This window comes from Culex quinquefasciatus, chromosome 1 (assembly GCF_015732765.1).
Source record: "Culex quinquefasciatus strain JHB chromosome 1, VPISU_Cqui_1.0_pri_paternal, whole genome shotgun sequence".
NCBI lineage: Eukaryota > Metazoa > Arthropoda > Insecta > Diptera > Culicidae > Culex > Culex quinquefasciatus.
In genome coordinates this window covers 47,342,597-47,368,785 of record NC_051861.1, presented here as the reverse complement: position 1 = coordinate 47,368,785, position 26,189 = coordinate 47,342,597, and the positions used below count along the sequence as shown (strand labels likewise).

Here is a 26,189-nt window from a genome sequence, read left to right as displayed (position 1 = left end):
GGCATGAAAAAATATGACTTAATACATGTCCAGGAAATGACCCAGAGTCCCATCCTAGAAGGATTTTCAAATTTATGGAATTTTTGAATTAAAATATTGGAAGTTTAAATATTTCTGGAATTTTTTTCCTCCGCATGGCCTCACGCCAAGTTGTATTTTCATACTCAAGGAATGATGGGCAACAAGTTTTGCCTAAATACATGTCCAGGAAATGACCCAGAGTCCCATCCTAGAAGGATTTTCAAATTTATGGAATTTTTGAATTAAAATATTGGAAGTTTAAATATTTCTGGAATTTTTTTCCTCCGCATGGCCTCACGCCAAGTTGTATTTTCATACTCAAGGAATGTAGGGCAACAAGTTTTGCCTAAATACATGTCCAGGAAATGACCCAGAGTCCCATCCTAGAAGGATTTTCAAATTTATGGGATATTTGAATAAAATATTTGAAGTTTAAATATTTCTGGAATTTTTTCCACATGGCCTCATGCCAAGTTGTATTTTTATACTCAAGGAATGATGGGCAACAAGTTTTGCCTAAATACATGTCCAGGAAATGACCCAGAGTCCCATCCTAGAAGGATTTTCAAATTTATGGAATTTTTGAATTAAAATATTGGATTTTTCTCACGCCAAGTTGTATTTTCATACTCAGGAATGTAGGGCAACAAGTTTTGCCTAAATACATGTCCAGGAAATGACCCAGAGTCCCATCCTAGAAGGATTTTCAAATTTATGGGATATTTGAATAAAAATATTTGAAGTTTAAATATTTCTGGAATTTTTTTCCTCCACATGGCCTCATGCCAAGTTGTATTTTTATACTCAAGGAATGTAGGGCAACAAGTTTTGCCTAAATACATGTCCAGGAAATGACCCAGAGTCCCATCCTAGAAGGATTTTCAAATTTATGGAATTTTGAATTAAAATATTGGAAGTTTAAATATTTCTGGATTTTTTCTCCACATGGCCTCACGCCAAGTTGTATTTTCATACTAAGGAATGTAGGGCAACAAGTTTTGCCTAAATACATGTCCAGGAAATGACCCAGAGTCCCATCCTAGAAGGATTTTCAAATTTATGGAATTTTTGAATTAAAATAATGCAAGTTTAAATATTTCTGGAATTTTTTTCCTCCACATGGCCTCATGCCAAGTTGTATTTTTATACTCAAGGAATGTAGGGCAACAAGTTTTGCCTAAATACATGTCCAGGAAATGACCCAGAGTCCCATCCTAGAAGGATTTTCAAATTTATGGGATATTTGAATAAAAATATTTGAAGTTTAAATATTTCTGGAATTTTTTTCCTCCACATGGCCTCATGCCAAGTTGTATTTTTATACTCAAGGAATGTAGGGCAACAAGTTTTGCCCCCATCCTAGAAGGATTTTCAAATTTATGGAATTTTTGAATTAAAATATTGGAAGTTTAAATATTTCTGGATTTTTTTTCCTCCGCATGGCCTCACGCCAAGTTGTATTTTCATACTCAAGGAATGTAGGGCAACAAGTTTTGCCTAAATACATGTCCAGGAAATGACCCAGAGTCCCATCCTAGAAGGATTTTCAAATTTATGGAATTTTTGAATTAAAATAATGCAAGTTTAAATATTTCTGGAATTTTTTTCCTCCACATGGCCTCATGCCAAGTTGTATTTTTATACTCAAGGAATGTAGGGCAACAAGTTTTGCCTAAATACATGTCCAGGAAATGACCCAGAGTCCCATCCTAGAAGGATTTTCAAATTTATGGGATATTTGAATAAAAATATTTGAAGTTTAAATATTTCTGGAATTTTTTTCCTCCACATGGCCTCACGCCAAGTTGTATTTTTATGCTAAAGGAATGTAGGGCAACAAGTTTTGCCTAAATACATGCCCAGGAAATTACCCAGAGTCCCATCCTAGAAGAATTTTCAAATTTATGGAATTTTTGAATTAAAATAATGCAAGTTTAAATATTTCTGGAATTTTTTTCCTCCACATGGCCTCACGCCAAGTTGTATTTTCATACTCAAGGAATGATGGGCAACAAGTTTTGCCTAAATACATGTCCAGGAAATGACCCAGAGTCCCATCCTAGAAGGATTTTCAAATTTATGGAATATTTGAATTAAAATATTTGAAGTTCAAATATTTCTGGAATTTTTTTCCTCCACATGGCCTCACGCCAAGTTGTATTTTCATACTCAAGGAATGTAGGGCAACAAGTTTTGCCTAAATACATGTCCAGGAAATGACCCAGAGTCCCATCCTAGAAGGATTTTCAAATTTATGGAATATTTGAATTAAAATATTTGAAGTTTAAATATTTCTGGAATATTTTCCTCCACATGGCCTCACGCCAAGTTGTATTTTCATACTCAGGAATGATGGGCAACAAGTTTTGCCTAAATACATGTCCAGGAAATGACCCAGAGTCCCATCCTAGAAGGATTTTCAAATTTATGGAATATTTGAATTAAAATATTTGAAGTTCAAATATTTCTGGATTTTTTCTCCACATGGCCTCACGCCAAGTTGTATTTTATGCTCAAGGAATGTAGGGCAACAAGTTTTGCCTAAATACATGTCCAGGAAATGACCCAGAGTCCCATCCTAGAAGGATTTTCAAATTTATGGAATTTTGAATTAAAATAATGCAAGTTTAAATATTTCTGGAATTTTTTTCCTCCCTGCCAAGTTGTATTTTTATGCTAAAGGAATGTAGGGCAACAAGTTTTGCCTAAATACATGTCCAGGAAATGACCCAGAGTCCCATCCTAGAAGGATTTTCAAATTTATGGAATATTTGAATTAAAATATTTGAAGTTCAAATATTTCTGGAATTTTCCTCCACATGGCCTCACGCCAAGTTGTATTTTCATACTCAAGGAATGATGGGCAACAAGTTTTGCCTAAATACATGTCCAGGAAATGACCCAGAGTCCCATCCTAGAAGGATTTTCAAATTTATGGAATATTTGAATTAAAATATTTGAAGCTCAAATATTTCTGGAATTTTTTTCCTCCACATGGCCTCACGAATGTAGGGCAATGTAGGGCAACAAGTTTTGCCTAAATACATGTCCAGGAAATGACCCAGAGTCCCATCCTAGAAGGATTTTCAAATTTATGGAATATTTGAATTAAAATATTTGAAGTTCAAATATTTCTGGAATTTTTTTCCTCCACATGGCCTCACGCCAAGTTGTATTTTTATGCTCAAGGAATGTAGGGCAACAAGTTTTGCCTAAATACATGTCCAGGAAATGACCCAGAGTCCCATCCTAGAAGGATTTTCAAATTTATGGAATATTTGAATTAAAATATTTGAAGTTCAAATATTTCTGGATTTTTTTTCCTCCACATGGCCTCACGCCAAGTTGTATTTTTATGCTCAAGGAATGTAGGGCAACAAGTTTTGCCTAAATACATGTCCAGGAAATGACCCAGAGTCCCATCCTAGAAGGATTTTCAAATTTATGGAATTTTTGAATTAAAATAATGCAAGTTTAAATATTTCTGGAATTTTTTTCCTCCACATGGCCTTGTATGATAAAGGAATGTAGGGCAACAAGTTTTGCCTAAATACATGTCCAGGAAATGACCCAGAGTCCCATCCTAGAAGGATTTTCAAATTTATGGAATATTTGAATTAAAATATTTGAAGTTCAAATATTTCTGGATTTTTTTTCCTCCACATGGCCTCACGCCAAGTTGTATTTTTATGCTCAAGGAATGATGGGCAACAAGTTTTGCCTAAATACATGTCCAGGAAATGACCCAGAGTCCCATCCTAGAAGGATTTTCAAATTTATGGAATATTTGAATTAAAATATTTGAAGTTCAAATATTTCTGGAATTTTTTTCCTCCACATGGCCTCACGCCAAGTTGTATTTTCATACTCAAGGAATGATGGGCAACAAGTTTTGCCTAAATACATGTCCAGGAAATGACCCAGAGTCCCATCCTAGAAGGATTTTCAAATTTATGGAATATTTGAATTAAAATATTTGAAGTTCAAATATTTCTGGAATTTTTTTCCTCCACATGGCCTCACGCCAAGTTGTATTTTCATACTCAAGGAATGATGGGCAACAAGTTTTGCCTAAATACATGTCCAGGAAATGACCCAGAGTCCCATCCTAGAAGGATTTTCAAATTTATGGAATATTTGAATTAAAATATTTGAAGCTCAAATATTTCTGGAATTTTTTTCCTCCGCATGGCCTCACGCCAAGTTGTATTTTTATGCTCAAGGAATGATGGGCAACAAGTTTTGCCTAAATACATGTCCAGGAAATGACCCAGAGTCCCATCCTAGAAGGATTTTCAAATTTATGGAATATTTGAATTAAAATATTTGAAGTTCAAATATTTCTGGATTTTTTTTCCTCCACATGGCCTCACGCCAAGTTGTATTTTCATACTCAAGGAATGTAGGGCAACAAGTTTTGCCTAAATACATGTCCAGGAAATGACCCAGAGTCCCATCCTAGAAGGATTTTCAAATTTATGGAATATTTGAATTAAAATATTTGAAGCTCAAATATTTCTGGAATTTTTTTCCTCCACATGGCCTCACGCCAAGTTGTATTTTTATGCTCAAGGAATGTAGGGCAACAAGTTTTGCCTAAATACATGTCCAGGAAATGACCCAGAGTCCCATCCTAGAAGGATTTTCAAATTTATGGAATATTTGAATTAAAATATTTGAAGCTCAAATATTTCTGGAATTTTTTTCCTCCACATGGCCTCACGCCAAGTTGTATTTTTATGCTCAAGGAATGTAGGGCAACAAGTTTTGCCTAAATACATGTCCAGGAAATGACCCAGAGTCCCATCCTAGAAGGATTTTCAAATTTATGGAATATTTGAATTAAAATATTTGAAGTTCAAATATTTCTGGAATTTTTTTCCTCCACATGGCCTCACGCCAAGTTGTATTTTTATGCTCAAGGAATGTAGGGCAACAAGTTTTGCCTAAATACATGTCCAGGAAATGACCCAGAGTCCCATCCTAGAAGGATTTTCAAATTTATGGAATATTTGAATTAAAATATTTGAAGTTCAAATATTTCTGGATTTTTTTTCCTCCACATGGCCTCACGCCAAGTTGTATTTTTATGCTCAAGGAATGTAGGGCAACAAGTTTTGCCTAAATACATGTCCAGGAAATGACCCAGAGTCCCATCCTAGAAGGATTTTCAAATTTATGGAATTTTTGAATTAAAATAATGCAAGTTTAAATATTTCTGGAATTTTTTTCCTCCACATGGCCTCACGCCAAGTTGTATTTTTATGATAAAGGAATGTAGGGCAACAAGTTTTGCCTAAATACATGTCCAGGAAATGACCCAGAGTCCCATCCTAGAAGGATTTTCAAATTTATGGAATATTTGAATTAAAATATTTGAAGTTCAAATATTTCTGGATTTTTTTTCCTCCACATGGCCTCACGCCAAGTTGTATTTTTATGCTCAAGGAATGATGGGCAACAAGTTTTGCCTAAATACATGTCCAGGAAATGACCCAGAGTCCCATCCTAGAAGGATTTTCAAATTTATGGAATATTTGAATTAAAATATTTGAAGTTCAAATATTTCTGGAATTTTTTTCCTCCACATGGCCTCACGCCAAGTTGTATTTTCATACTCAAGGAATGATGGGCAACAAGTTTTGCCTAAATACATGTCCAGGAAATGACCCAGAGTCCCATCCTAGAAGGATTTTCAAATTTATGGAATATTTGAATTAAAATATTTGAAGTTCAAATATTTCTGGAATTTTTTTCCTCCACATGGCCTCACGCCAAGTTGTATTTTCATACTCAAGGAATGATGGGCAACAAGTTTTGCCTAAATACATGTCCAGGAAATGACCCAGAGTCCCATCCTAGAAGGATTTTCAAATTTATGGAATTTTTGAATTAAAATAATGCAAGTTTAAATATTTCTGGAATTTTTTTCCTCCGCATGGCCTCACGCCAAGTTGTATTTTTATGCTCAAGGAATGATGGGCAACAAGTTTTGCCTAAATACATGTCCAGGAAATGACCCAGAGTCCCATCCTAGAAGGATTTTCAAATTTATGGAATATTTGAATTAAAATATTTGAAGTTCAAATATTTCTGGATTTTTTTCCTCCACATGGCCTCACGCCAAGTTGTATTTTCATACTCAAGGAATGTAGGGCAACAAGTTTTGCCTAAATACATGTCCAGGAAATGACCCAGAGTCCCATCCTAGAAGGATTTTCAAATTTATGGAATTTTTGAATTAAAATAATGCAAGTTTAAATATTTCTGGAATTTTTTTCCTCCGCATGGCCTCACGCCAAGTTGTATTTTTATGCTCAAGGAATGATGGGCAACAAGTTTTGCCTAAATACATGTCCAGGAAATGACCCAGAGTCCCATCCTAGAAGGATTTTCAAATTTATGGAATTTTTGAATTAAAATAATGCAAGTTTAAATATTTCTGGAATTTTTTTCCTCCGCATGGCCTCACGCCAAGTTGTATTTTTATGCTCAAGGAATGATGGGCAACAAGTTTTGCCTAAATACATGTCCAGGAAATGACCCAGAGTCCCATCCTAGAAGGATTTTCAAATTTATGGAATATTTGAATTAAAATATTTGAAGTTCAAATATTTCTGGATTTTTTTTCCTCCACATGGCCTCACGCCAAGTTGTATTTTCATACTCAAGGAATGTAGGGCAACAAGTTTTGCCTAAATACATGTCCAGGAAATGACCCAGAGTCCCATCCTAGAAGGATTTTCAAATTTATGGAATATTTGAATTAAAATAATGCAAGTTTAAATATTTCTGGAATTTTTTTCCTCCGCATGGCCTCACGCCAAGTTGTATTTTTATGCTCAAGGAATGATGGGCAACAAGTTTTGCCTAAATACATGTCCAGGAAATGACCCAGAGTCCCATCCTAGAAGGATTTTCAAATTTATGGAATATTTGAATTAAAATATTTGAAGTTCAAATATTTCTGGATTTTTTTTCCTCCACATGGCCTCACGCCAAGTTGTATTTTCATACTCAAGGAATGTAGGGCAACAAGTTTTGCCTAAATACATGTCCAGGAAATGACCCAGAGTCCCATCCTAGAAGGATTTTCAAATTTATGGAATTTTTGAATTAAAATAATGCAAGTTTAAATATTTCTGGAATTTTTTTCCTCCGCATGGCCTCACGCCAAGTTGTATTTTTATGCTCAAGGAATGATGGGCAACAAGTTTTGCCTAAATACATGTCCAGGAAATGACCCAGAGTCCCATCCTAGAAGGATTTTCAAATTTATGGAATATTTGAATTAAAATATTTGAAGTTCAAATATTTCTGGAATTTTTTTCCTCCACATGGCCTCACGCCAAGTTGTATTTTCATACTCAAGGAATGTAGGGCAACAAGTTTTGCCTAAATACATGTCCAGGAAATGACCCAGAGTCCCATCCTAGAAGGATTTTCAAATTTATGAAATATTTGAATTAAAATATTTGAAGTTCAAATATTTCTGGAATTTTTTTCCTCCACATGGCCTCACGCCAAGTTGTATTTTTATGCTCAAGGAATGTAGGGCAACAAGTTTTGCCTAAATACATGTCCAGGAAACGACCCAGAGTTCCATCCTAGAAGGATTTTCAAATTTATTAAATATTTGAATTAATATATTTGAAGTTCAAATATTTCTGGAATTTTTTTCCTCCACATGGCCTCACGCCAAGTTGTATTTTTATGCTCAAGGAATGATGGGCAACAAGTTTTGCCTAAATACATGTCCAGGAAATGACCCAGAGTCCCATCCTAGAAGGATTTTCAAATTTATGGAATATTTGAATTAAAATATTTGAAGTTCAAATATTTCTGGAATTTTTTTCCTCCACATGGCCTCACGCCAAGTTGTATTTTCATACTCAAGGAATGTAGGGCAACAAGTTTTGCCTAAATACATGTCCAGGAAATGACCCAGAGTCCCATCCCAGCAGGATTTTCAAATTTATGAAATATTTGAATTAAAATATTTGAAGTTCAAATATTTCTGGAATTTTTTTCCTCCACATGGCCTCACGCCAAGTTGTATTTTTATGCTCAAGGAATGTAGGGCAACAAGTTTTGCCTAAATACATGTCCAGGAAACGACCCAGAGTTCCATCCTAGAAGGATTTTCAAATTTATTAAATATTTGAATTAATATATTTGATGTTACAATATTCCTGGATTTTTTTTCATTCACATCCAAATTTTCATACTCCAGAAATGTAGGGCAATGAATTTTGCCAAGAAACATGTCCAGGTAGTGTTAATTGTTCGTTTTTTTTTTAGTTTTGGAATCTCTGTTAAAAATTGTTCCTGGGATAACCATGACAAGTTATCCCGCATGCCATAAAGATGGCCGCCGTAGCGCTATAAATTATTCCCGGGATAACCACTTGCAGGATAACTTTTCCCACCTTCTTTTATCATCGTCTCGTTTTATATGCAAATATTAAATTATTATCTGGGAATTGGCGAACGCCAGGGGCAGACGGGACGAGTGGGGCAACATTTGAATAAAATCAAACAGAAAATTCAATTTCAAGTTTTTGAGTGGCAGCAGCAGCAGCAGCAGTGTGGTGCCACATGACGCTCCTCAACCGGCGTCACAAGTAAAAGAAGAAGTGTGGTGAAGTGGTGCTTACCGGGCGGGAGGTTTGAAAGGAAAGTGGATGGATTCGAAATGTCTGCCAGACTGCCATTATACATCCGAAACAGAAACGGCTCAGTTATTTCAATTCAAATCAGCTCACGCCGGAATTTTTAGCATTCATTTTCCTCCCCACTATAATATAATTGCACCATGGTGGGTTTTTGGGGGCGGCACGAGAGGCCGTCAATGGCACATTGGCTGCTGCATTTATTATGCAGATAATTAAAAACACACAAAGACAATCACAATTTCCACCCGGCTGGAAAATATGCACGGTTTCCGCGGTTCACCTCACCGATCAAAATGATGAGCCGGAATGGTCCGACGTCCAAACGCCGAGCGTTGCGGTTGGCCGTAATGGATCGCGCGACGGTTTCTAAATCGACAAGCCGAAAATTGATTATGCATACATCACACACTCATATAATGCTGCTGTGACTCATTAGTCACGAGTCTGGCACGGCCGGTTGGTGACAGCGTGATGTTCACCTGTCTGAAGTTGAAGTGTCGTTGCGATGTGGAATGGAATTTTTCCTGTGAATTACGGCTGATTTAAGCGCTTACGTTTGCATACTTAAATTTCCTGTGCGTCATCGGCGTCATACAGGTTTGGTGGTGGGTTAACCGACGACGACCTTGTCTTTTCAGTGAAATTTTCCAGAACTTGTAAAACCGTGTGATCATTAAGATTATTTAGAAGAATATACTCATTCAGCTTTGAGCGCCTTTTAAATTGTCAGTTGGCAATTGGCCAAACAAAACAAAACGATTCACTCCACAAAGATTTTTGCTAACTGCAGACTGGTTTTTGTCATTTTTCTAGCTCAAGTTATTTAGAAATTGATAATTAGGAACAGATCTTCATCACCATGACACCCATCCATCGCCAGCCGCTTCCATCGCCACTGCCCACCAAGAGTAAGAAAAAGGAGGACGGGATGTGTCGATGTTCGCCTTTTTTAAAAAAAATTGGCATTTGGACCACTGAAAAAACAGTTTAAGTAAATGATTTTTGTTATTTTTAGGAGAAGCGTAGCGTTCATTTTTCTTTCACTGTATCTTTTCAGAAAGCTCGTCCAATTTCTTACAAGTAAGTCTTTGATCACTTTTTGATACGATGCATGGCTTGGAGATATGTAAATTTAAAATTACTAAAAACAAGAATATTTAAGAGCGAGTCCATGAGCAAAGCATACCCATCTCGCATCGACCTCACCAATCTGCCTGAAATTTTCAGGGGTTGTTTGTACATATAAAAATAGTATCTGGCCAAAATATGAGCACTCTAGGTCAACGGGAAGTGGGGCAAATCGGGACACAAAGTATGAAGGTTCAAAAACGTCAAAAATCTCAAAAAAGCTATAACTTAGGCAAAATTCAATTTAATTTCAAAATTCAAAATGCATCTGATAGGACTTAAAAAATGCAACAAAATGCAGGGTAGAGCATCCCAATTGGTTAAATTTAAAGGTTAAATTTAAAGTTTAAAAAAAAAATCTTTGATTCTCATTTATTGAAAATCAGGTTCGTTTCCAAGGATACTAGATGACACCAGAAAAAAAAGCAGCTTCTTATTTTTTTTAACTTTCATTTTTTAAAGGGTAAAAATGCATGAAAATAAACATTTTTATGCATGTTTTTATTGTGAAATTGTCTCAGGAAAACGAATATGATAAAATTATCATCAGAAAATGGGATCTAAGGGGTCTCCGAGCAAAAATAAACAACCAAAAAATTCACTAAAAGTAAAAGTGTCAATTTAATATGTTAAACTACTTTACCCAAAGCGTTCTCATCCTCAGATGGTAGTCCCAGATGTCCCCTACAAGCTGCAGGTCGAACCGAGTTGATATCTGGATGGAACACTTTTTTATTTGAGTTTGAAAATTATGCTATTTTTTCACTAAAATGCCAATAACTTCCTTTAAATTTAACCAATTGGGATGTTCTACCCTGCATTTTGTTGCATTTTTTAAGTCCTATCAGATGCATTTAGAATTTTGAAATTAAATTGAATTTTGCCTAAGTTATAGCCTTTTTAAGATTTTTGACGTTTTTGAACCTTCAAACTTTGTGTCCCGATTTGCCCCACTTCCCGTTGACCTAGAGTGCTCATATTTTGGCCAGATGCTGGTTTTATATGTACAAACAACAACTGAAAATTTCAGGCAGATTGGTGAGGTCCAAAAGACATCCCATACAAAGGGGTATGCCCTGTTCGTGGACTCGCTCTTAAATACTTAACGCCCTTCTCAAATGTCATATTTGAGTGCAACTGGCTCCATATACACACAAATGGCTTATATAAGCATAATATAAAATGTCTACAAAGTTTTATTGAAATCGGAAAGGGTCGGATACAAAAGTACCAGAAAAAATCCAGATTTGAGCTGGAATAGCTTTACAACGGAGAGTGGCCAGACTTGAACACCAGGGACACTTGATCCCCAATCTGTATCTCGTCAGCATGTGGGTAAAAAAGCTTTGTTCTATAAAGTTGTGTGAAATTGACTAAAACTCATTGTTTAAAATTAAGAAACAATCAAAAAATGTTCGGATTGAGTTACACACATATTCGAAAAAGTGCTGCAAAAAAACCACCAACTAGAGATTTTTTTTCTTTGTTTTGATTTTTATATAAAACATTTATGAATGAACACTTCAAAATATGCTTTATTCATAAATGGTTTGATAAACTTATCAACTACAAAACCTTCATGCATTTGACGTTAAGTTTATCGTCATACTATCTTACAACTAGTTGTTTTAAAAACGTTACTTAATCCACCTTAGAGTGGTTGATGCCTTTCTCACAATAACTAAGTTTTGTTTTTGTTAAAATAAAAATGTTCAACCTTCAAATGATAGGGTAAGCAAATTTTCAATGTTATAGTTTTATTTGTCATACAAGAAGTTCATAGTTTTGTGAGAAATTGAGAGAGTTACGTTCCTAATCTAATCTAATCTAATCTAACACAAACGCAGCCAGTCCGATGAAAGCATGCTGGAAAGTCTTGTGATTAGATTACGCCCCAAGCACTTTTCTTGTCAATATTAATAATTGCAATACATCCGAGATCACCCGAAAATGTAATACAAAAATTAAAGCGGCCAGCCCTACTGCGTTGTGTTTACCGCAGAGAGGATTCTGTGAATGGATCACATTCCATAGAATCTACAGGGGAGGAAGGATGCGTGGACATACCGTACCAAACGCTCCGGATCAATTAGGTGTGGTGTGTTAGTGTAAATTTGGCAGATAATTGGGCAAAATGGGATTAAGGAATGGTAAAGTGAGGAAGGGGTAGGAGGGCTATTGAATTTATAGTATAATAATATAAGGGAATATAATCATTTAGCAAATAATGATGGAAAGCTCTCACCAAGAATCAGCAAATCTTAAAATCTTCGAAAGACACAGCCAGATTGTGTCCCAACCTGCAGCTCCTAAGTTCTTAGGAGCCGCCAATCCGGCCGCATCAAATCAGCCAAGATTTCCTCGTCATCTGCGCGATTGAGGCTCTATCCCAGGTCATCGACGTCTTCCCGGACATGCAGCAACGCAACGCGAATCCCGGATATTGAGAAATTGAGAGAGTTACGTTCCATACAAAAAGGGAATCAAGTCTCCCCACTCTCCTGTACTGAATCACGAAGAGTAATTTAAAATCGTAATTATTCCGATACTAAAAAAGGCTGTGGGGTCAGAGTAAGGGATTTTTGGAAAACTGGAGCTAGAATCAAAAATTTTGAGAAGTTTGAGTCGAAGTCGCTATGTTTTCACCAGCTGGAGTCAGGGTTTGCTAATTTTAACTATTTTTGTATTGGAAACTATATTTGTATTGGAAATGTTGAAGTCGAAGTCGGAGTTGATTTGAGTAGAACAGTTGAATAGTTTAATTTGGGGACAATTTTACTATTCGGAAACACTGAAAATATTCGGAACACTGGATTAAAAACAGAACATTTTAAATGAATAAGCTGACCATGTTCGCATAAATGTAAAAGCAAAGCAATCCACTTTAACGACCCCCGGGTCTTTTGTGGTCTCTGTTGTAAATTTCTGCTCATTTCTAGGCGTCCGAAGGTTATGTGATGTGAATCACGCAAAACCTCTTTTACGCAAATGGACCGACGTTTTACTTCCCCATTGGATAGAAGGCCAGGAGGATAAGGCGGGAATCGATCCCGCGCCCCATAGCAACTTAGGGATCGGCAGTCGAAGCATCTAACCACCGCGTCACGAGGCCCATAAATGTCCCATATGCAAAAACAGTAAGCTCAAAAAACGCAAGGCAAGTTTGCCCAACACTCATGGCTAGGGTATTTTAACCATTAGTGGACCCTCTAGTAAAGCCGAAGCACATTTTTCACAAATTTTCAATATTTTAAGAACTTTTTCATAACCCTTTGTACAAAACAATGAAATCTGAAGTCTTTTGAACAATTTTGATTATTTGTTCCATCAGTTATTTGTTTTTGAGCAGAAAAATAGCCATTTAAATAAAAAGTTTTTTTGCCTTGTTATGGACCCCCTTTTCCTATAGTGCAGCGATTCACAACGGGGGTACCAGGCCTACTTGATTTACACGACAGGGGGTACCGGCCTAGAAGAAGGTTGAGAATCGCTGCTATAGTGGACCCGGGTCCATAATCCGATTGTGGACCCGGGTCCACTATAGGCAAACTGTTATTTTTATACCAAATTTAACCGATATTTGATGTTTTGATGCATTGTGTAGGTCTAATGATAGATATAATGAATAAAAGATGGATTTTGTTCACTATTCATTATAAACAAATATGTTTTGTTAACATTTTCAGTATAATATCACTTCAATACCAAATCTTGTTATTTTACTAGAAACTGTTATTATTTTTTCTTCTTGAAGCTGAAGGTCAGGATAAAATAATAACACTTTTTGTTATTTTAACAGGATTTGTTATTGAAATATTATTAATTTTGTCATTACCGTCTGCCCGGGTAGGTTCCAGAGTGGCTGAAGTGTCAATTAGTTACCGTATAAACCTTCCTTGGGCTTATACTGATTAGCGTTCGAACAAAAACTTCGAAATATTTTATATACATAGAAGATATAGATAAGAAAACATTTAAAAACTTAAAATATTATTTTTCAGACCAAACTTGAGCATGTCTAATCTAATCTAATCTAATCAGACCCTAGTGCAGCCAATCTTTCGAAGGGATCCTGGAGAGTGCCTTAGGTTAGATGACGCCTAGCACTCTTCTTGTCATTTATTAACATTTGTAGTGCGCCATTGCATTGAAATGCATTGAAACATCACAAGCGTTAAAGCGGCCAGGCCTACTGCGTAAAGCCGTATCGCAGAGATGACTCGTAATTGGGTTGAGTTTGAGCACTGAGTGTTCGAACAACAACACAATTCTGAATCGATAGGGGAGGAAGAAGCGTGGGACACACCACCATACGCTCCGAGATTTGGTTGTATTCGTTGGGAGCACCATGCTAAGAAGGTTTGGTACTCCGGGGGACCCTCTGGGATGGGACATTGTATTTCCACGAATGCCCTGGACACTATTTGCCGTGGTTATAGCGCCAAAACTCGCTCTCTGTAACAGTATTCTTAATTCCAGTCCACGCTCACCAAGTCGTCATGGCCTAGTGGTTAGCATTTTTGCTTACCAATCCAAAGGACGGGGGATCGAACCCTGCCTCGAGCGACTTTGATTTTTCGTTCATATTTATCATTTCAAATTCATGTGTTCTTAACTTTCTCGTTGGGAGCAGATGGGCATCGAACCCAGAACCATTCGCTTACAAAGCGAACACCGTAACCAGTCAGCCACGGCCGCTCCGCTTTTCAGACCAAAATTGAGCATGTTTACAAAAACTGGTAGTTTGTGTTTACAAAATATTTTTAAAAATGGTTGTGCAGTGCAGTAATTTTTTTTTTTGAAATTAAATATGTCTTTATTGAACATTCTTATAATAATTACATTTCTTTTACATGATAAGTGGTATGGCCTAATGCTCTTCATCTTTGTTGTATTTTTCGTTTTATTATTAACTGATCACATTTATTTATTTGCTTCAAATTGTTTTACATTATTGCATTGAATTGAATACATTTGGGCAAAAAGAAAAAAAAATCACTTTAACAGCTAATCCTAACCTAAAACTAAAAAAAAATAAATCCATTGAAATATTCAAAATCACTAGAACGAGTAAACTACTAACTGTATTTTAAATTTGGCTTTAAACAATAAAAAACCTAACAGACATTTAAACACATTTATTTCCGAAAAAGATCAAAGAAAACGTCTCAAAAACCACTATAAACATAAAAATAATAAAAAAAAGTAATCTTGATGCAAATTTTTCCATATTAATTACATAAATGGTTGATCGAAACTAAATAATAAATTTGTTTACAGTTGCTGATAAAACCGCGCATGTTTATTTAAAAAAATGTTTTGTTATTGATTTATTATTATAAAATATCATTTCAAACTGCAATTATGATGCTTCAGTTAAGTACAATGAACTATAGTTTTGATTAATTATAAATTCTTACGGCTTCAGCATTTTTGGTACTTTTAACATGAAAACAGCTATATTTATACTCATAATTGAAAAAAAATATGCGTTTAGGTTGATAACAACATGCATTTATTGTATGTTTTAGAGAAACTTTTGCTTGAATACACAGTTTCTTTATTTTTGAAGGTTAAATTAACAGGGGTCCACTTTTGGAAAAGTTTGGATTTCGTTGTCCTATATTGGACCCCCCTAATTTTTGCTCGAAAATGGCAGCTCTTCGCTTTATTTTAGTAAAGATCCTTAAACTTACATTATTTCGACTTGCTGAAGTTAAATAATCAGTCAAAAAATGATTGGATGGTTAATTCAATCATAAAATATAAATGCCGTTTTGTTGTGAAAATGCCAGTGGCCATGGCTGATTTCAGATATCGAACTCAAAACACTTATTTTGGTGAAAAGGACGATTCAATGTCAGTCAACATTGTTTTAAATGATGCTGAACATGACAAATAAAAGATTTGTAGACAACCACACGCTTGAAATTGTGATTTTATTGAATTTTTCATCAAAAACCCTTCAAAGGGTCCACTATAGGAAAGGGGTCCACTAATGGATAACGTACCCTACATGTTAGGTTTTGCGAAAAAACTGGATTTCCTCCTGATTTCTAGAACAAAGTACTGAATGTTGTAGGGATTTCTGAAAGAGCACACGATTTTGAACCAAACTGCATCACACGGAGAAAAAAGAGTTCCCAAAATTGTGAACAAGCGTTCATGAAAATGGGAACCTTAAACAAAGTGTTCAAATCCCATGTTACGATTTTGAAAATCGCACCATGAAATTTGAACACTTTGTTCTTGGTTCCCATTTTCATGAACGCTTGTTCACAATTTTGGGAACTCTTTTTTCTCCGTGCAATAACTCAAAAAAGATCAAAATGCATATGAGACATTTATGCGATCAGGGGCAGTAAGCCGGTTCTATGCATTTACCTCAAACAACAGCAAACAGGAGCATAATACTTAATATATCTTGTTCATTAAAAGAGTTGAAAAGATGCGAGTGACTCAAGATTAACTCAGGTACACGTAGACATTTTATTCACAATGCAACATTGTAGATGATTACGATCATTTCCCTTCAATTGATGATCTGCTGCCACAACATCAACAGCTCGCATTCGCTGTCCTGACTAATGACGACAAGTCGAGCAAAAATTTGTAAAACAGCCTTCGTAAACGGTTGCCCCGGCAGTTCAGCGGAGCTGGTGTCATGTAACAAAGTTGAATTTGAACGACTTGAATTGAGGCGAATTTCAACAAAAAATGCAAAAACACAAAACACGCACCAAATGTGTGCGATTTCCCTTCCTTCTCCCCTTTATGGGAGGTTAAAATGCAGCCGCTTCATTTGCAGGCAAGGTTTATACATTCATGTAGATAACACATAAATTTTCCAGCTTCGCGATGCATCGTGTGCAACATATTCAACAGCCACAGCAATCGCAAATGCATCAGCTTCGCGCGCGCTCTCGAAAAGACATACTTTGAACAACAACATCAGCAGCAGCAAAAAGGTGGAAGCACAACACAACACAACATAACTGACTCATCAACCTCACCTCCTGCGTCCCCCGTTTTGCATCGTCAACGAGCCCGCATGTTGATGCTATTAAAGTAGCATTAATGGGAAATCTCATTGTAATCACATTACAGTTCGTAGTACTACAATGTAAAATTAGCCCTTGCCGCTGCTGTTGTTACTGTTGCCGATCTCGGGCGAGCACCGGGCAACATATTATGATGAGAGAGCATTACTTGCATACATTAAAATAAGTACAACGTAGCAGTTGTAGTTGCTGTTGTTGCAGGTAGTGAGTAGGGGGTCGTTCAGAGCTGACGTATGAATGGAGCAAGAGATTGTCAAGAGTATTATACTCTCAGGTTCATTTTCAAATAAGGTTTGTTAAGTAAGTTTTCAAGGTTTAGCATAAGGTCAGCTGCAAGTTCAAAAGTGCTTTAAAAATAGAAAAAGAGACACTCTTTTTTTGTAATTATGCATGGAAATTGGGCCATCAAATTGGATCTATTAACATATTTTTAACTAAAGAAAAAAAAACTTTTAAAAGTTTTATCCAGGATACAACACGTTATTCCCATCTGGCCCCCTGCCCCGATGTTCTGCTGCCGGTTCTACTGATGCCTATTTGTGTTGCTGTTTTATGCGCAATTGACTTTGGCTCAATTTTGTGCAATTATTTTGCGCAAAGAAGTGAAAAAAGTGCAAGACGCAGCCCGCAGAGAACCATAATGGTTCTGGCACTTTTTTTTTCGTTGGCTATTAATGCTTTTGCGCGAGCATTTTCCCGGGCTGCCGCCGCGACCATCATAAAGGCTTCACTCCGAAGAGTGCTGCTGTTGCTCCGCTCGTTAAGTTAATGCATCTGCGAGTTTTCTAATAATTGGCTTAATTTGTGGTTTTTTTTTTTGCTGGTGCTGCTGCTATTGCCCCCCAGGGGGTGGCTGCCGGTTCACTAACTGGCCAAGGGCGTGACCACTCAGTCGTTTGCCAATGATCGTTTCCTTGGACCGCGTGTAACCGATCCTAACAGGGGTTCAATTTTCGAAACAGAAAATCAGATAGTGCAAAATTAATCAATTCGCCATCGTCTTGGGAACATGACATGGTGGAAGTTGAACTAGCTGATCTAGCAGTGGTAGCAGAGACGGCAACTCCAAATTACCAGTCCAAGTCCAGGTCTGACAGTCTTTTTTCTTGCACGGAAGCACAAAGAAATTGCCACTTTCCATCCCCGGGGAGGCAAAGTGGTTATTTTTTGCGCATGCTTTTAATTTCAGTTGAAATTAAAATAATTACACTGTTTCAGTTTCAGCAGTCCATGGTTGATGGCTGCTGTTATTAGCCGTATCGTGGTACTGGGGGGTACTTAGCCCGGGTCGGCTGGTAGCGACAAAACGCAAAAAATAGTTTGACATGAAAAAAATCTTATCACCTAGCAGGGGATTCTATATTTGAATTTAATAAACTAATTGCAATTAAAATCAATGTTTTACAATTCCGTTGTGAAACTATTAACTTTTTCTATCAAACTCGAATAACGAAACAACCTTCTTTTCATCACCAAAAATAACAGCACTGAAAAGTACTTTTTGCAATTCCGTCCTGAAATTACTAACTTTTCCTGTCATTCTCGAAAGACGAAACAAAAAAAGTTTTACTTTTCAGCACTGAATTCTATGCTGAAAAGTTGAGCTTTTCAGCGCTGGTTTTGAAAAGTAATACTTTTCAACATTGTCTTGATTATAGTGGTGGATTTACTAAATATATGAACATTTGAATTAAAATTCCATTCAAAGGGTGTTTTTTGGAATTGCGAAAAATGTTGCGTGGAACTCGTTGCTAAACTTGATTTTTTTCAGCACTTGTCGTATTCCAACGATAAGTCCAACTCGGCGAATCTCGTCGATAAATGTACGACTTGTGCTGAAAAAATCTTCTTTTGAAAACTTTTTGTAAAAGTTGTTGTTCTGCTATTATTTCAGAATCCATTTGAGAGCTGAACAGTTCAACATTTCAGCACTTGTATTAAAAACTAATTTTCGATACTGTTTTAAAGTTTAACACTTTTCTGAACTGTAAATAAAATTCAAACGGGGAAACAAAGATTCACTGAAAAAACATTAAACTTGCATTCAACTCGTTGCAAACTAGTCGTTTTTTTCTAAACTCGTCGTATTTATCCAACTCGGTTTACCTAGTTGGATAAATAAACAACTCGTGCTGAAAAAACATGTTTATGCAACTTGTTGAATAAACCACTATTTTAAATCCAAAATCCAAACAAATAAAAAACAATCGCCATTAAGATTCACTTTATCTAATCCTATATTATTGGCTTAAAAAATAATGATGAAAATTGACTTGCTCATGATGATTTATTTTTGCTAAAAAAATAATATAATATGATACTATTATGCAGGAGATCTGACCTTTTAAAATTTTCGTTGCTTTTTAAAATAAGATGTCGTGAATGTAAAGAAAAAGGCCATAATCACTGTACAATGTATATCATATCAAAAATCCGCAACATTTGGATTGGTGAACGATCTGCCAAAATATACAAAGTTTAAGCAGAATTTGGGTGGTGCGATGACGATACCGAATTTGGTAGTTTAATAATATTAAATTCGTAGAAAAATAAATGAAGTCCATTTAAAAAGGAAGAATTATTCAAATTCAAAAAATAACTTTTTTTAATCACACGAAATCAATTTTCCGTAGAAATCACACCCTTTCTCGAGTCCAGCGTTAAATTAGTGAGTCGTGGTTCTTTTTCAGATCCGGTGGAACTTCCACTGATGCCTTAAAAAAAGTGTGCAAAAACTAGTTTTACAATCTATTTTTTTTGCTGGTCGCTGGTTGGTCTGAAATATCATTTCACATTAATTAGCAACCTTCTGGTGAGAGTCAGTATTTCAAGCTGGGCAGATTCGGAATTGGATGAGGGCTCCTTTTGAGTTCGCACTTTGGTGGTGGATTAGGTACTCTTTTTCTTGCTCAGGGATTATAAGTAGGTTGGGGTATATTTTGCTGATGTTTTGAGTTTCCCTACATGGAGAAAAAAGAGTTCCCAAAATCGTGAACAAGCGTACATGAAAATGGGAACCTCGAACAAAGTGTTCAAATCCCATGGTAAGATTTTGAAAAACGTACCATGGAATTTGAACACTTTGTTCGTGGTTCCCATTTTCATGAACGCTTGTTCACGATTTTAGGAACTCTTTTTTCTCCGTGTACACAATAAAACAAAAATCAATAAGCACTTCACAAATTGTCACAGCTTTTTTAATTTTTTTAAATACACGGCAGAGTTGTTCGCCCATTGTAAAAATTTAACAAAACACCTAGTGAATGCGAACGAATGCGTTCACTAGAGTGATACAAAGTTGACATATTTATCAATGGACTAACCCCTGTTGCAACTTATTAATTAAATATTTGGGACTCGAGCTTAGTACAACCAAGGAACCACTCGAATATTCGTGAAGAAAACATTTTCTGGATCACTCTAGTGCAAACCTCTGTGCAGTAATCCTTTGGCACATGTAGGGGAGAGTGGGGAGACTTGATCCCCGGGGACACTTGATCCCAAGCCTGTATCTCGTCAGCATGTGGGTAAAACAATTAGCTTTGTTCTAGAAAGTTGTGCGAAATTGACCAAAACTCATTGTAGAAAACAAAGAAAAAAAAAACTAAAATGTTTAGATTGAGTTTCACACATTTCTCTAAAAAGTGCTGCAAAAAACTTCCAAGAGATCTTTTTTCTTTGTTTTTATAAGTGTAAAAAACACTCATAAATTATTCAAAAAAATATTTCTTATACGTCAATTGTTTGATAAACATATCAACTCAAAAACCCTTACGCATTTGACGTTAAATTTATCGTCATACTATTTTTACAATCAATTGTTTAAAAAAGTGCGTTTAGGGAGACTTGATCCCTGCATTTTTACAGTCACTGGAATCAGCCTCAAGATTAAATAATTGGGCTGGGTTTTCGTACATTGTTTCGTTTAGTATAGTTGTACATAACTTACTGCAGTTTGAACCATTTTTCAAAAGTTTTGTAAACAAAAATTACCAGCTCTTGTAAACATGCCCAATTTTTGTCTAAAAAAGAAAAATTTAAGTTTTTAAATATTTTGCATGCTAAACTTGTTATATTTTAAACACAAACGTACATGTTTCATGTGCAATTGCTGTAACTTATAGAAAATTAAAAGTTTGAATGAATAAGAAACATTTTGCTTAAGATTTCTTCAAAATGTTGAAAGGGGGATCAAATAACCCCCAACATTTTGAAAATGCCGTTTTAAAATATGTTTTTAAAACACTTGGCATGATTCGAAGAGTTTTTCTGATGAAATACCCTTATCAGCCAAACATAGTTGAATGTTTAGGCTTTCAATTCATGCAAAAAGTTCATAGTTTTGTGAGAAATTGACAGAGTTATGTGCGATATAAAAAAGAGGATCATGTCTCCCCACTCTCCCCTACGGTAAATATTGGTTCTGAAAGCTCGTTTCTCTAATGCAATTTGCGCATTATTGTGTCAGAATCGATGGAGTGAAATAAGTAGCCGCAGCAGCCTGCTTTGGTTCCCTCTTCTGATGGCAATCGGGGTTTTGACATGTCGTTACCATTGTGCCTTCACAGACAAACAGACGTTAATTTCTTACAAATCCATCAATCAACATTTTAACGGTCAATTTCAATTATCCGAAACTCACCACCACCATTAACACAAGTTTGACAGTTGCAAGTAACTGTATTAACACACACTACCACACACTTTATGCGGTGGTCATGTTCACAGCTGGCTTTAGTTAGAAGCGGTTGATAAATGTATGATAAAACTGTTCAATCTTAAAGTCTGTTTGTCTGTGGTTCTTTTTATTCGTAAGTTGAATCTGGGACAACGATCATTTTATCTTTACTTTGCAGTCGAGGTACCGTAATCTGGGGCGAATCGGGACTTCAGTCTAAATAGGGACAGCAGTTTTTTAGAGCAATTAAAGCTTGTAAATTTAGAAATAAGTAAATCTTTCCCAGTTCCTGAGGGGAACACCCTTGAAGAGTATCGGGGCCGGCATTTACAAAGCGGATTCAGTGGCAATTTCATTCTCAACGTATTGTTAACATGTTAAGGTTAATGTTAACATTCCATAGGTCGCCTTCCTAAGGTGTCGTGATAAGGTCCAGTTTGTGACGATACACTACCTTCCCTTTACTAAGCAATCGAATCCAGAAGAGAAACGATCACCAGTTGTGTTGGTCCGAGCCGGGATTTGAACCCCGATCTACCGCTTACTAAATTTAGAAATGGATGTACACATTTTGTTGGTCTGAGTCTGTTCTAACCGAAACCAACCAGAAAAATCAAAATATTGAGTATCACTTCAATATTTTTACATATTCTGAAAGTACGTTAAATTTGCAATAAGAATCAACTTTGGGTTTAGGATTTGGCCCTTTAGTTTCTGTATCACGAGCGAATATGTCCTGGACGTTACAACTTTTACAAAAAGAGTGTTCTGCTTGCGTTGTAACATCACGTAAATGCTCAATGCTGTATCTTTGAGAATAATTTACTAATTTTACCAATAGTCTTTTTTTAGGAGAAATTTCGGGTTTCCGGAAGTGGTTTTGAGGTGTAGATTTTGTTGATGTTTCAGTTAATTCTTCACTTGTGTCAAATGTGGAGTTTATAAATCTTTTTAAGTTTGTCAAGCTGGTTTTAGAATCCTGAATCTATGCAGAATACAATTACAATACAATATTTTTTTCATAAAATTAAGTTTCTAAAATGGATAGAAAAGCCATATTCTCTCAAATTGACTGTTTATACTACATCCTGGTGATATTTCTACATTTTAGCCCGGAGAATGTGTTTAAAGCACTTGGTTGAAATGATTTTTTGCTTTAAGTAAGGCTTTCAGTAAAATTAGTAAAATAATTAACAATCGAATTATATCCAATGTTTTTTAGTTTCCCTGTTTTACTGAAAAGTCATTACTTGCCCCCATCTCATGCAATTGAGCAACAATCATGTCACTATAAAAAAAATCATCATAAATACAAGACACAAACCACATTATCACCTGGCCGCCAGCTCAGCTTGTCATTTCCCTAATTTAAGCAATATTACTTCCCCTGTCGAACCACGCGTTTCTGCTGGTGCTGTCAGCCAGCCCCACGAGGAGTGAGCCCCCATTAGTCATCTTCCCCATGATGTGAAGTGGCGGAGCCCAACCACCACCACAAAACAGGCAAGGGTAGTAATCAAGCAACCACCGGAGCGAGCGGCCCCTGTAATTACCCGGTGGCCAGAGCTATCTCTGTCGCACGCCGGTTGTTCCTGGACCCACGGACCGTCGTCGGGGTGGACGGACGGATCGGGGCCAATCAGATGGTAATTCCACACTGAATGATGGCCCGGTTTGTGCGTGTGAGTGTGTCGTTTCAGCTCTACAATTTGTCGATATGTATCTGCCAACTTCCCCCACGCTTGCAGGCCTCTCCGCCCGGCGGAACTTTTGCCAGGTTGGTCATTTTTGCCGGGTTGACCTTCTTTGATTTGCGGGTACCAGCACCACTCGTGAGGAAGTTTGTCATTTGCCCCAGCCGGGTGGACACATTTTGCATCCGACGACGACCTCCAGCTAAATGATGTATGCAGAACCGGATCGGAATGGTTGGACCGGCATGGCAGCATGGTGGTTAGTTGGTGCGCCACTGACGGAAAGCACCTGTTTTTAGTGTTTTACAGTTATTTATAGATGCCAATTATGCAAAGTGCTGCTAATAATCATGCACTTGGACTTTGGCTAAACGGTTGCATCACTGGGGACAAATTGTTTTCGACGAGGTTCATGCTTGCCGAGGTCTGTTACAAACAGTTACATTCAAAGCAGAATGTATTGACACAATTGGTAACAGTATTTTTTTTCAGGCAATTACACTCTTTTTTATTATTTTGTAATTAGGGCAAAAGATAAAGTGCAGTAAAAAAAATATCAATTCTGAGTTGTGCAAGTTTTATGGAGATATATTAATTCATTACACTCTGAACCTAACCGCAATGTTTGTGCTTACAAAACTGGAAAAATCTATGATAATATATATTATATTAAAAAAAAGTTCACTGCAATTTCTTCATGAGATTTCCCTAGCAAACCATTGCGATTTCTATACTTGACACACCATTAAAATAAGTGCCAAAACACCTACTAATTGCCGTATTTCCTCCCTTTCAGACTGACAACGAATCGATGTGCTATTGGCCTGCAGCACCCAAAGGTAAGGTAGGTACCGTCACTAAAATAAAAAAAAGCACTTTCCACCTCGTACAGGCCAACGAACATCCAATTTATTTCCATCAGTAAAACGACCTTTACGAAAATCACTCCTAATTGCTACTGATTGACGCCGGCAAAACACCGATATCCCGTCAAGTTAATGCACTCAGCTCCTCCCCCCTCCTCTTTCACAACCCCCCAACCCCCTTTTCAGCAGTGACTCAGCCGCCCCTAGGGGTGCCGATGGCCGACCCAGTCACTCTTCCTACACGCCACCTCGCCGTTAATGACACCCGAAGCGCAAACGGCGATTAAAATCTGAGTTATTGCGAAAATTGAATGGATATCAGATTTTAATAAATTCCACTTAATCGATGGACGGATCGCGCAATTATTAATTACCCCACGTACAGTCGTGCCAAACTAACCCCCTCCCTTCCTTCGTGTTCACGACTTGGTCAATATTCAGGCGCGAGATGGTGAAAAAATCCGTCTACAATTTATATGCAAACGAGGCTGTTTCCGCGCGCCAAGGTTCCCCGAAATGGGGTTTTGTGAGGTCACGAGGGACGGGACTTTGAAGGTAGGAATCTACCCGCTTATATGACGATCGTCCCTCACCGGTATTTTTCCGTAATTTGTTGATGTTTTTAATAGCTTGATTAGAAAAATTCTAAATTTCATAGAATTTGAAAAGGTATCACAAAAAGCATTATCCCTTAAATTGTTTAAGTGATCTTAATTAGTACCGGGGTGACAATGATAGGATTTGTAATTTAATTTTCAATTTATTGTTCAAACGGTAAGACTTGTCTCAAGATTTATATTGTTTGAAACAAGTAGGTGGGCAATGTTCAATCCATGTTGGTTTTTCAAAATAGTTTTTTACAATAGTATACACTAAAACCCCCGATTACGCTCAGGCGTTACGCTTTTTGTTAGGTTGATTTCTCGAAAACAGTGTAATGTTTCTACAATCTTTTGAAATCAGTTTGTAGATCTGCACAAGACGTATAAATTGCTTTAAAAACATTGCAAAAATGTTGCGTCGTTTCAGAGAAATCGACAAAATACAAAGCGTAACGCCTGAGCGTAATCGGGGGTTTTAGAAAACAGCTTCTTCAAAAAAATTGTTTTTTTTTTAATAATGTGACTTTGACTGTGTAATGTAGAAATTTCAGTCTAAAATAGAGATGAAGTTGAAATTTTGTGCCAAATGATCTTTTATGTAAAATTGGACACCCAATTTGATGGCGTTCTAAAATTCCGACAGCGTTCTAAAATTCCAAAAAATATTTATTTGAGCATCAGCATGAGCATGAGAGACCACCCATGGTTGCCCTTCGTTGCTGAACAGAACCGTAATATCCTTTCAGCACTACTGATCATAGGCTTCGACGATCTACTGGTGTTTCCCTAATCAACAGCATGTGTGAATGCGCTGAAAAGATAAAACACCATGATTGCTAAAACTAGATCAGTTGCGAATAGGTAACAGTAATTGGCCACGAACAGCTGTTTGTTACGGAACCAAAACAAAGCAACTGCGCACTGTAAAAACAGTACAAAAACTACAGGCATAAAATGAAAATAAAGTAATTATTATTTTTATGTAAAATTTTACCGCAATGTACGTCTAAAAGTTAGTGTATGTTTGTGAGGTGAGTTTTATCCATTTATTTGCAAAATAAACTTCTAAAGTTGGGATTATTAAGCACACATCGGGCCGATGACCTCATTTGAAGTTGTACTTTTATCACATGAAACGTTTAACTTAACTACTGTATAATTTGACTTTTACTACAGTAATTCTTATAACAAAAGTTGAATTATTAAAAAAAAATATATTTTTGTTTTTACTGTGCACAGTTTAAGCGCGTTATCAATCTCAATCACCCAAGATGGCGGCCTTTAGCATCCCCCTGGGACAACCAGAGCCAGTCGCACCTTCACACACACACGCACGCGAAAAAAAAAGACCAAAAACACCCCGCGACAGACACGAAAAACCTTGCGATCCGAAGGAAACGCATCGCAAATCAGACTCTAAAATTTTTGTCAACAGAAAATACGAAAATATTTTTGATACCTCCA

The 26,189-nt window shown here is 36.6% G+C and overlaps 1 protein-coding gene across 1 annotated transcript in view; it reads left to right on the top strand.

Annotated features, from left to right (window-relative positions):
- The window catches only part of LOC6035528 (mpv17-like protein), a 308,056-nt gene that overhangs the window by 76,499 nt on the left and 205,368 nt on the right, over nucleotides 1-26,189 (top strand). Inside the window, exon 2 of the mRNA XM_038267025.1 lies at nucleotides 24,054-24,096. The gene's annotated coding sequence lies outside the window, so the exon portion shown is untranslated. The remainder of the gene's footprint in view (nucleotides 1-24,053; nucleotides 24,097-26,189) is intronic.